Raw genomic sequence first — 13,173 nt, forward strand, 5'->3', positions numbered from 1 at the left:
TGCTTTTGCCTTAGGACAATGTTTCTCCTTTTACCATTCTAATCAGGGACTGAAAAGGCATATACAGAAATCGATTACACCAATTTTCTAAATAGTTATAGTTCTATAAGTGGTAGTGACCCAAAGAGAAAGTGGGAATGACAGCTAAAATCACAATTTTGAAGAACTATTGTGGAGTTTATGTTTTGGTTGTCAATTTACATTAATAAATGAGTATTAATAAAATTTTTCCTTTATATATTGATAGAGAAACTCCTTTTTTCCTATCAAAAGCACTGTGTGGAACCATGACTCTATGAGTTCCCTGTTCACATGAGAAAATTAAATGGTTCATCCTGATGAACTAAGAGAGAACAGAGCAGCAAGGTTTCAAGACAAAGCAGTTTTCTAACTGTGAATTTACCCTTTATATCAGTATTCTCTACTATCAGCCTCATCAGCAGAAAAACTGTCAAGCCTGATTTCAGATGAATCATCTTTGGCATTTTCCCCGCTAAACCGCTTACTGGTCACTTCATGGAAATTGCTACTTATCCTCAGTAGTATGTAATATTAGCTCAGACGTTATACATAGTACATTATGCCACAGAGTTGGGGAAAAAACCACATTGTATATATTAAAAATAAATAAAATAAGTAAAACATCTTCTGAGTTGGCAAGGTATCAATAAACTCAGCAATTTTCTGGTTAAGTCTAAAACCACAACCTTCTGCTCACTTAGCTGCCAGTGTTCTTCCAAGAGAGATTAGGAAATGTTTGGCTTAGAGACAACATTTCAAAGTACCAAGAATGCCTTTTTTTGCCAGCTCTATCAATATTTATTTTTTCTTGCTAGACACACATCTTTCTTGATTTTTGTGTTTATAAATTTTATCCATGATAACCTTTCTTTCTCTCTCAGAACAATCCTGGCTCACTAAGTGCTTGTGTCTTAGAGAATGATAGCATGATTTTGATAAACAGCTGAAAAATAGAGAATGAATAACACCTTGCACAGTCTCTGGTATTGATTCTGTTTCACTCAGATCCACAATCCCTTATTTGTTTTTGTTTGTTTGCTTTTTGGGTCACATGCCACGATGCTCAGGGGTTACTCCTGGCTCTGCACTCAGGAATTACTCCTAGCGGTACTCGGGGGATCATATGGAATGCTGGGGAATCAAACCTGGGTGGGCTGCGTGCAAGGCAGACGTCCTACACTATCACTCCAGCCCACAATCACTTATTTGTAACTTAGAAATTGAAAGAGTGCTGGAAATTAAGACTTTTTGTTTTGTTTTATTTTGTTTGGGGGCCACTTTCAGCAGTGCTCAGGGTTTATTCCTGGCTTTTTTCTCATGGATCCCTCCTGATTGGTTTGGGGGAACCACACAGAGTACTTAAGACTGAAGCCAAGTTTATCATGTATAAGGAAAATACTTACTGTACTATCACTCTAGTCCCTGGAAGTCAAGACTTTTTAATAAACACATTTAATGATTAAAAGTATTTTTATCCTTATTCTAGTAATGGCATTTCACTAAAAGGAAATATTAGTGTCAGATTTTGGGGTACTTCCTAGACCCACTAGGAATTTTATGAGAACACATTTACTCATATTACTTTTCTAAAATCCAAAATAGTCATTTTAAAAGACATTTGACATCAGATTCTGAATAAGGAATTTTGAACAGTCACTACTCTTACATAATTAAAGACTTGGAAAATCACTGGGCACCATCACATAAAACTCACATGGGTATTTAATTAAGTATTTCTCAACCAGAATCAAATGACCCACTGCATGCCTCCATTATATTCCAAGGGCGCCACAGGTGAAAATTGCATAAATGAGTGGGAGAGCTATGACATGAGACTAAGGCACAACCAGTTATCTGGGGAAATAAGGCTGAAAGGAGATCACAGTCAGAAACAGATTGAAGCACTACTGTGATTGATCAGATATTATCTCTTACACTGTAACACTTAACCATAACATAGTAATGATTTGGTTTCAGTCCACTATCTTTGGATAACTCTCCCTGAGAGAAATTGTCTTTCAAAAAATAATAACTCCTTGTTTTCTGATAATTTACATATATGCTCCTTGAAGAATTTTTTCAAAGTACATGAGTTTGAAGAAACTACAAATTATGCAGAATTCCATTTCTTGAAAATAACCAAAGTTACTATTATATTTCAGTGGATTTTTCCCCTTAAGTATATTTCTAAATAAAACTGGAATCTACTAAAACATGGTTTTCAGAAGTTTTATTGTCATTATTTTTAACCTCTACTGAGTGTCCCTCAGGATGGATGCACCATGATTTGAAAGGGCCTTTCAGCTGTCCACATTTTTATTTTATTTATTTATTTATTATTTTTTTTAAATTTATTTAATCACTGTGGGAAAGGTTACAAAGCTTTCAGGTTTAGGTCTCAGTCATGCAAATATCAAACACATTTCCCTTTACCAATACTTATTTTTTACCATGAAGAATAAAACCCCAATAAAACCCCACCCCTCACCCCTCCCAGTCCCTGTGAGGCAGATGAATTCTAGTTAACACTCTATCTGCTTTGATTAGATTCACTGTTTCAATAAAAGATTCACCACTATTATTTAGAGTTTACCCCCCCCAAATCAGACATGCTGAAAAAGTATTGTGAAGTGATTTGCTTTCTTTTTTTTTTTTTTTTTTTTCTCTTTTTTTTTTCCCTTTATTTTATTTTATTTTTTTTAAAGTTGTACATTTACAATTTTTTGTGCTTTGGTTTCAATTATACAATGATCAGATACCCATCCCTCCACCAGTGCCCATTTTCCACCACCATGGATAATATCCCTCCCACCCCCATCCCCCCATCCCCCCGTCTCTGTGGCAGGGCAATCCCCTGTGTTCTCTCTCTCCTTTTGGGTGTTGTGGTCTGCAAAAGAGGCATTGAGTGGCAAACATGTTCAGTCCATAGTCTACTTTCGACATGCATCTCCCCTCCTGGGAGGATCCTCCAAACATCCTTTATTTGGTGCTCCCTTCTCTATCTGAATAGCCCTTTCCTCTAGGATACCCGGCTGGCCTCTAAGTTATGGAGTAATCCTCCTGGTGCTGATCTCAGCTATTCTTGGGTATTAATCTCATACTTTGTTACTTTATATCCCCCAGATGAATGCAATCTTTCTATGTCTATCCCTCTCTTTCTGACTCATTTCGCTTAGCATGATACTTTCCATATTGTACCACTTGTATGTAAATTTCATGACTTCATCTTTTCTAAGAGCTACATAGTACTCCATTGTGTAGATGTACCAAAGTTTCTTTAACCAGTCATCTGTTCTTGGGCATTCAGGTTTCTTCCAGTTTCTGGCTATTGTAAAGAGGGCTGCAATGAACAAACAAGTGCAGATGTCACTTCGACTATACATTTTTGCCTCTCTGGGATATATTCCCAGGAGTGGTATTGCTGGGTCAAATGGGAGCTCAATTTCTAATTTTTTGAGAATCGTCCATACTGTTTTCCAGAAGGGCTGAACCAGTGGACATTCCCACCAACAGTGAAGGAGTGTCCCTTTCTCGCCACATCCACGCCAGCATCGGTTGCTTTTGTTCTTTTGAATGTGGGCCAGTCTCTGAGGTGTGAGATGGTATCTCATTGTGGTTTTGATCTGCATCTCCCTGATGATTAATGATGTAGAGCATTTTCTCATGTGCTTTTTTGCCATTCGGGTTTCTTCTTTGAGAAAGTTTCTGTTCATTTCATTGCCCCATTTTTGGATGGGGTTGGATGTTTTCTTCTTGTGGAGTTTAACCAGTATTTTGTATATCCTGGATATCAACCCCTTGTCAGATGTGTATTCGGTGAATATCCTTTCCCATTCTGTAGACTGTCTTTGTGTGATTTGCTTTCTACAGCTGGGTTCAAGAATTAAATGTTGGTTTTGGATTTCTGCTATTGACCCTGGAAGTATTTCTACTGAAAGTCAGATAGTTAAGAAATTGGTTTCTGTGTTCTGGAGTCATGGCCGTGCTGGAGAGCCGCTCGTGGGAGGCAACTGGTGGCCTCCGTAGGGTGTGAAGGGCGGACCGAAACGCCCCCCTTCCCATGAGGTTTTAGTCGTCCCCACACCCCCAGCTCATACTTGCTGTCCACAAGGCTCCCATGCGGCCGCCATCTTTCTTACCAGAGAGGAGAGGGCGAATGGGGCAACACCCTTTCCCCTCTGGGCAGACATGATGGCCTGGATTAACACATAGTCCTTTCACTTTTCTGCTCCAAGCTGCTGGTTTCTGCATTAAGTCCTTGTGCTTCTGGGGCTGTGGCCGTGCTGGAGAGCCGCTCGTGGGGGGCAACTAATGACCTCAGTAGGGCGTGAAGGACGGACTGGAACACCCCCCTTCCCATGAGGTTTTAGTCGCCCCCACCCCCCCGGCTCATACCTGCTGTCCACAAGGCTCCCATGCGGCCGCCATCTTTCTTTCCAGAGAGGAGAGGGCGAATGGGGCAACACCCTTTCCCCTCTGGGCAGACATGATGGCCTGGATTAACGCATAGTCCGTTCACTTTTCTGCTCCAAGCTGCTGGGTTCTGCATTAAGTCCTTGTGTTTCTGGGGCTGTGGCCATGCTCCAAACTTAACTCTGATTTTCAGGGAGAAAGGTTGGGTGGTTTACTTCCCATTGATCACTTTGTATATAGAGAGATGTCGCGCGGCTGCATAAGCGGCCGCGCGGTTTTGAGAAAAAGTCCTAGTTCCCGCATACTCGAGCTGTGTTTGTAGAGACTTCTGGTCACCGGGGTTCCATCTGGGGGAGGCGGGATGCGGTACCTACCCCATCTGGGACTTCCCGGTGATCTCGGCTCTTTTTGGAACCTGTTTTTTTTTTCCCTCCGGGAGCTGTGGATCCCGCCCTCCATGTGGCCCTTCTCTTCGGCTGTATGCTGTAAAGATGGCGCTGGGGGGCGGGCTGTGGGCGTGACTTCCGGAATCAGAGGTTACCTGGGAGCTGTAGTCCCAGCAGATTTGAGAAAAAGTCCCAGTTCCCGCATACTCGAGCTGTGCTTGTAGAGGCTTCTGGTCACTGGGGTTCCATCTAGGGGAGGCGGGATGCGGTACCTACCCCATCTGGGACTTCCCGGTGATCTCAGCTCTTTTTGGAACCTGTTTTTTTTTTTCCTCCGGGATCTGTGGTTCCCGCCCTCCATGTGGTCCTTCTCTTGGGCTGTATGTTGTAAAGATGGCCTGTCCACATTTTTAAACGATTTAAAAAATACTTGGCTTAAATTATTATCCACAGTTCCTAACACACTTAGTCACTCAATTAAAAAATATTGATTGATTAGTTTTTTTTAATCTACTAAGATCTCAGAACAAATGGGCTTATAGGTGTATTGACACATTTAGGAGCAATCTGACAGAATGAACTTCAAAGCTAGAATGTCTTTGGATATTTGGATATTTGCTTTGGAAGCAAGCAATTTAAGTTTGAACTATAAGAGGCAACGCAGGGATAGGAGCATCTAATTGCGTTGAGGATGAGGAGGAGGAGCATCAACAAACTTCTAGTAGAAATTTTGACTGTCACAGTTTGACTACTGATAAAACCGTTGGAACTGTCCATAGTAATTTGCTTCTCTGTCTCTTCTGATAACATAGATGTCTCATGTTTTCTTTGCTCTTAATTGCCTACAGCTTTTTCTATGAAAGCAAACATCTGTTATTTGAATTTAATTGACTATCTGCTTTAGAACATTAGCACTGTAGCACTGTCTTTCCATTGTTTATCGATTTGCTCTAGCGGGCACCAGTAACATCTCCTATGTGAGACTTATTATTGTTTTCGGCATATTGAATATGCCACGGGGAGGTTGCCAGGATCTGCCGTGCAGGCGGGATACTCTCGGTAGCTTGCTAGGCTCTCTGAGAGGGACAGAGGAATCGACACATGCAAGGCAAATGACCTACAGCTGTGTTATCACTACAGCCTTTTTAGAACATTATGATACGAAAATTTTATCGTCTTACAGTCTAGTATGTATAGAGATGAGTAGAGTCACAATCACGATCACGACCATCCTGTTATTTGTCCATTGCCTCGAGCAGGCCCCAGTAATGTCTCCTTCATCCTAGCCCTGAGATTTTTTTAAAAAGTGCCATATTCAAGGCTCTTTTCAGAGTTAGGAGAATGAGACCCATCATTGTTACTGGTATTTGGCATATTGGGTACTCCACGGGGAGTTTGCCAGACTCTGCCATGAGGGCAGGTTACATTCGGTAGCCTGTCAGTTTGTCCAAAGTAGGAATGAGATGATAAGATGCCGCGCAGCCGCAAATGCGGCCGCGCGCGCTTCCAGGAGCTGGGTTTTATAGTCTCTGAGTCTTGGCCGTTGATGGGATTACACGGCGCCAGGGAGCCAGTTGGTGGGTGTGACCCCCCACCTACTGGAATTTGGAGGATCTGGGTGGAGGATGCTCAGCCCCGATCCGAGTAGGCTTGGAGATCTCAGTCCCGGGACCCACATGCCTTTGTGCCTCTGCCGGTACCTTCATGTGAGTAGAGTCATTTCTGAAATTTCCCAAATCAAATCTTTGTAAATTCTCTCAGGAAACATGATCAGCCCAGCCTAGCTAGACTCTTACCCTAAGCAGGGCTAACAGAGGGAAACTAGAAGCCACCTTAAAGGTATTAAGACAAAGCCCAACAAACTAAACTAGAAGTATCTCACTGTGTGATATTCTGATAAGACTCATGCACTCTACCCTCAGAATCATTATTTTTATAACATGTAGAACTAATACAGTCTCTTTTGATTTGTGACCAAACTGACTCTACTTTCAGATTGTGTGAACATTGTTGTAATACTCACTAAGCAGTTAGCGGTGCAAATACTGGTTGTGGTAATATTAGTGTTCAGCTAATATGTTTAACTTAATTAAGCATTTAATTTCGTTCTGGCTTTTTAAAAAAAATAAAAACAGAAGATTGGAAAAATACTCTTGAATGATCAAAGAGTTTGAGGTTTTTAGTTACTTCCTCTCAGAGTATTGCAAATCATGAATCCTTTAAAAGCTAAACATAAAGTAAAATAAAAATGATCTAATCTTTCAAAAGGCAATATATTTAAATATATTCATCATGTTACTTAGAATATTGTGAATTCATCTTATTCCCAAGATAAATATCATAAGATATAAAAATAGATCGAACACCATAAACATAGTAATATAAGATCCTAAAGACTACTCCCCTAAATATTAGTAGTTCATTCCTCATTAGTTGGTATCATCAGTCTTTCCTGATACTAGCCAGTCCCTTCTACTGACTTCTCTCTTACCATTGTAACCATTCCCGCTGCTATTGCAATGAGGTAGACCATATTGTAAAGGTCAAGAATTGATACAACTAAAAATATTATTAAGAATGTCATTGGGGCTGGAGTGATACCACAGTGGGTAGGGCATTTGCCTTGCATGCGGGCGACCCGGGTTCGATTCCCAGCATCCCATATGGTCCCCTGAGCACCACCAGGAGTGATTCCTGAGTGCAAGAGCCAGGAAGAACCCCTGTGCATCGCCAGGTGTGACCCCAAAAAAAGCAAAAAAAAAATGTCAGAAAAATTCCTTGGCAAAAAGTGAATTATAGGTGAAACTTCTCTCTTAGAGATGTATTCTATGTCTTTTGTGAGACCTCATGGATTTTGCATAAAAATAGCATTCTGATATTTCTATCCAACATTCTTATCTCCTTTTCTTAAATGTTGTATCTACCATAACATTCCTTTGGGAGAGATTTTCCTTTCTAAAGCTTATTTAGTCCCCCATTTGAGGGGAGAGCCACACCTGATGGTGCTCAAGCCTTATTCCTGGTCCTGTGCGCAGGCATCACTTTTGGTGGGCTCAAGGGATCTTACATGGGGCCTGAGATTGAACCCAGGTTGGCTGTGTGTGAGACCAGAGCCCTCTCCTCTGTGCTCTCTCCAAATTGCAAAGAATTGAAAGAATAAAATATCCCAGGCAAGAAATTATAAATAATCTGTGAAGCATTTTATACTGATGGACATACTGACTTGATGAGAGGAACTGTTTCATAATTCTCTGAAAATTTACCAAGTGGCTATATATGTAACCTACAGAAACACAGGTATCGTATGTCCTCTAGTTTAATGTACTAAATAGGTATTTAATTATATTACTATTAGAAAAAGATGTATACCTGTGTGCTGCAGATGTTTTCTTATGGTGATTTTTTTGGTGTTAATTTCTCTGAAAAATGCACAACTTTTCAAAAAGACATTATGAAGTTTGTAAAAGTACTAGTTGTGAAAAGTTGGTGAGTGAATCTTCTTAAACTTTTCCCACTTGCAACTCCTCTGCCCAAAATATGCTCTGCCAGAAACACCTGAGATTCATCATTCTCTGGGGTTTAAATTAGTTTTGGTCACTGCACATTCAGAAACATGTCAAATTTTTTGAAACCGCCACATTCTCATCACAAATTATTGGAAATAAAAAAATGATAGTTTTACTTCACTGAGCTTCACAGTAGTTTGTTATGTGGTAAAAGATAAGTCAAACCAAAGTATGAGAATAGTATAAGCATCATAGGGAGTGCTGAGGCAAGATGATCAAAGAAAATGAGTGAAGGGTGAAATACAGAAATGTGTAACAACCACATCAGAGGCAAGAATTGGGAAGAAAAGTTAATGGAGATGTCTTCATGAAACACTACAAGTTTTCAAACTTCTTCCCCATTTATGGATCATGCAAGTTCCAATTTATACAATTATCTACTATAATTGTATATTGCATAATGGTGCTGACAAGAAAAAAAACTGGGGGAAAATAGTATGACACCATTTTTGCATGACCTTTATCTCTAAAAGCTGTGTCTCCATGTTGTTAAACCTAAGTTATATTTACTTAAAATATAGTAAATTTTTCACTAATATGAGGGTGGCAGGAGGGATACTGAGGACAGTGGTAGTGGAAAATGTACACTGGTGGAGGGCTGGGTGTTTGATCATGTATGACTGAAACTCAATCATGAAACTTTGGTAACTGTATTTCATGATGATTCCATTAAAAAACGTTTTTTTCACTAATATTCCAAACAAATAAGTTCTCATTTACCAGGGAAAGTTGGACATAATCTTGCTGTATTGAAATTTGACTCTATAATCAGTAAATAAAGTTTTTTTTCAACCGTGAATGGAGTGAGAAAGAGGGGAAAAACATTTTCATTGAAAATCATTAACTCAAGGGCTGGAGAGATATATAGCAGGAAGGGCACTTGCCTGTCACATGGCTGATCCCGGTTTGATCCCCAGTATTCCATATGGTTCCTCGAGTAATCCTTAAGTAATTAATTAATCCTTAAGTAATCCTTAAGCACAGGACCAGGATTAAGTCCTGAGCACTGCTAGGTGTGTCCTAATAACCAAAAGGGGGAGAAAAGAAAATAATTAATTCAAAAAGATGTATGCACACTTTTGTTCATTGCAGTGCTTAATACAATAACCAGTATTTTAAAGCTACCCAAATATCCAAAATAAATATATGAATAAAGAATTTATGTCATTTGTGCAAAAATATGAAATCTTGCCGTTTTCTGCAACTTGCATAGAACTTGAAGGTACTGTGATAAGCAAAATAAGTGAGCGGGTGAAAGACAAGTACTGGATGAACACACGGGAATATTCAATAACCAATGATGACAAACCCTTAACTCTGGATTATAAAACTGAGATTACCAATGGGGAAATGGATAAGTGGGGGCAGTAAAGAGGAAGACTAGAAGTAACCTAAGTAGAGTCGAGGAAGGTCTGGGCAATTTGGTATTGGTGAGGTGTGGCAATTATATACTTAGGTCATAAGCCATAAATGGTAACACTATTATAAATATGTTAACTACAATAATACATTTTTTTAAGTCACGGGCCAAAGAGATAGCACAGGAGTTGAGTTGTTTTGCCTTGCATACGGCCAACCCTGGTTTGACTCCTGGCAGTACATGTGGTTCCCTGAGCACCACCCTGAGTACTTCCAGGTGTGGCCACTCCTTCCCCCCACCAAAAAGAAAAGTGAACCAAATGACACTATTGTCAGGTTTTGCATCATATCTTCCTCTTCTTACTCTTCTTTATTATCATCACATCATCATTAAGAAGCTGGTAACATTTACTGAAGGCTCACTCTAGCTACTCATTGCAAAGCTTCATATGGAAAATTCATTAATCTTTTACCATCTTAAAGAAAATGTAGTTTTCATTTTACAAATATAAAGTGAAGCTTTATGTATAAAATGGATTGACTGGAATTTTACAGAAGAATGAACATTGGATTTGAAATAGGAGCTACCTGAATACTATCTTAATTTGTAAGAAGGACAGAGAGAACATGTTTCAAATGTTTCAGATCATTTTATTTAATCCTATTAATATCCATATAAGATTGATATTACTCTTCCTACTTTAACATAAAGGTTTAAGCAAATTGTTAAAGATTATATAGCTGTGATAGACCCAGGGCTCAAACTCAAATTATGACCTATACACCCTTGCCTGTCCCCTCTACAATTAACAATCATTTGGTGCAATTGTATTATAGATATTTGTAAGAGAAAGTGGGATAATATGATCATCAGATTTTACAAGAGTTAAAACAATTATTATAAAGATAGAATGATGAGAGTAAGAAGAGGTAGATGCCATCCCTTGCTTTAACTCAGCCATTTTCTAAACATTTGAAATGAAGTTTTAACAATAAAAACATGTTAGCTGAGAGTTCCTCAAATAGTTTGTAGTACAGTACTATGTAATGGAATAAATTGGGACATTTAAATGGTAATGTACATAGACTGAGGGCACTGCAAAAACACTAGACCTTTGAGACAAACAAGGGTCATGGTTAAATAAGCAGTTTAGAAAGCCCAAACTCATTTTTTAAAATTTTATTGAATCACCGTGAGATAGTTACAAGCTTTCATGTTTGGGTTACAGTCACACAATGACCAAACACCCATTCCTTCACCAGGGCACATTCCCCACCACCAATATTCCTGGTATACCCCCCCCCTTTCCCACCCTCCCTCTGCCTCCATGGCAGACATGATTCCCCATAATCTCTCTCTACTTTTGGGCATTCTGGTTTGCAATACAGACCCTGAGAGGTGATCATGTTTGGTCCTTTATCTACTTTCTGCACACATCTTCCATCCCGACCAATTCCTCCAGTCATCTTTTTCTTACTCATCCCTTCTCTATTCCAGCTGCCTTCTCCCCTTTGCTCATGAGGATGTCTTCCAGCTATGGAGCACTCTATCTGTCCTGTGTATCTACTATCCTTAGGTTTCAGCCTCATGTTATGTTGTTTTATACTCCACAAATGAGTGCAGTCCTTCTATGTTTGTCCCTCTCTTTCTGACTCATTTCACTTAGCATGGCACTCTCCATGTCTATCCATTTATAAGCAAAGTTCATGACTTCATCTCTCCTGACAACTACATAGTATTTCATTGTGTAGATGTACCAAAGTTTCTTTAACCACTCATCTGTTCTAGGGCACTTGGGTTGTCTCTAGATTTTGGTTATTGTGAACAGTGCTGCAATGAACATATAGGTACATAGATCAATTCTACTGTGCTTTTCTGCATCCTCGGGATATATTCCCAGAAGTGGTATTACGGGGTCATATGGAAGCTCAATTTCTAGTTTTTGAAGGACTGTCCATATTGTTTTCCAGAAAGGCTGGACTAGTGGGAATTCCTACCAACACTGAAAGAGTGTCCCTTTTTCCCCACATCCATGCCAACACTGGTTGCTTTTGTTCTTTTGAATGTGTGCTAGTCTCTGTGGTGTGAGATGATATCTCATTGTTGTTTTGATTTGCATCTCCCTGATGGCTAGCGATGTGGAAAAAATGGTCAGCATTTTTTCATGTGCCTTTTGACTATTTGTATTTCTTTTTTGAGGAAACTTCTGTTCATTTATTCTCCCCATTTTTTGATGGTGTTGGAGGTTTTTTTTTCTTGTGCAATTCTACTAGTGTCTTGTATATCCTGGCAGAACTCATTAGTTTTTAATGTGGTTGTAATGATGTAGATGACTGATATCAATGGACTATTACACTGATCAGAGAAAGTAGTAAGCAGTGTAGAAGAATATAAAAAGAATTACACATTCAGAAGGGGGTAATATTGCATGTATGGAAGGAAGTAGGGAGAAGAGTAGGCTGAGCTTTGAAGAGTTAAGAACTCTTATTGACTGCTCACTCTGTACTTGTTACTCTGCTACCTTACTGGAAAAACTTGAGTTTGCTGAATGGTAGAAATGCAGGTTTATATAGAGGCAGATGGATACTTTGATATTCATTCAATTCTCTGGCACATGAGCACAAGAGCTATTAATATTTGTGATTACTATTAATAAAATATTTCTTGCTGTCACGTGCAATGCTAAAACCTTTTATCCGTGCTGTCATATTTCAGCTTTACAACTTAAGAAAGTTAGAATCATAACTCTCACTTTAAACAAACTCAAGTGACTCACCCAAATAAGGTCCCTGGTGAAAAATAAATGGCATACTCAAATAAGAATTTGGAAGAGGACATTTAATTAAGGGGATGGTTTTCTTTTCACTTATTCAACTTTTAAAATTATAGTTTAGGTAATATGGTTATAATTTTGTTAAAGTTTATGGTATTGAACTTCAAAATTACCATATTCAACCACATCCAGAGTGCCTGTGACCCTCGACCGTTGTCCTTATGTCAACTCCGGTCCAATCTTCATTTATCCTCACCCTTCCCTATGTCTGCTTAATCAGTTTTGTGATCCAAGGCCAAGGGTTTTTTGTTTGTATAAAGGTAAAGGTAAAGGCCCTCCCATTGATCGTCGATTTGCTCGAGCGGGCCCAGTAACGTCTCCATTGTAGACTTTGTTGTTACTGTGTCTGGCATATCGAATACTCTCAGTAGCTTGCCAGGCTCTCCGAGAGGGGCGGAGGAATCGAACTCGGGTCGGCTATGTTGGCCGCTTGTAAGGCGAACGTCCTACCCGCTGTGCTATCGCTCCAGCCCTTTTGTTTGTATAATACTATTAATTCCTTTTTTTGTCTCTATATTTCACAGATAAATGAGATAATCCAGTATTTGCCCTTCTCTAAAGGGGATTTTTTTTGGAGATATGGCTAAATAAAAA

This window comes from Sorex fumeus, unplaced genomic scaffold (assembly GCF_029834395.1).
Source record: "Sorex fumeus unplaced genomic scaffold, SorFum_2.1 ptg000047l, whole genome shotgun sequence".
Taxonomy (NCBI): domain Eukaryota; kingdom Metazoa; phylum Chordata; class Mammalia; order Eulipotyphla; family Soricidae; genus Sorex; species Sorex fumeus.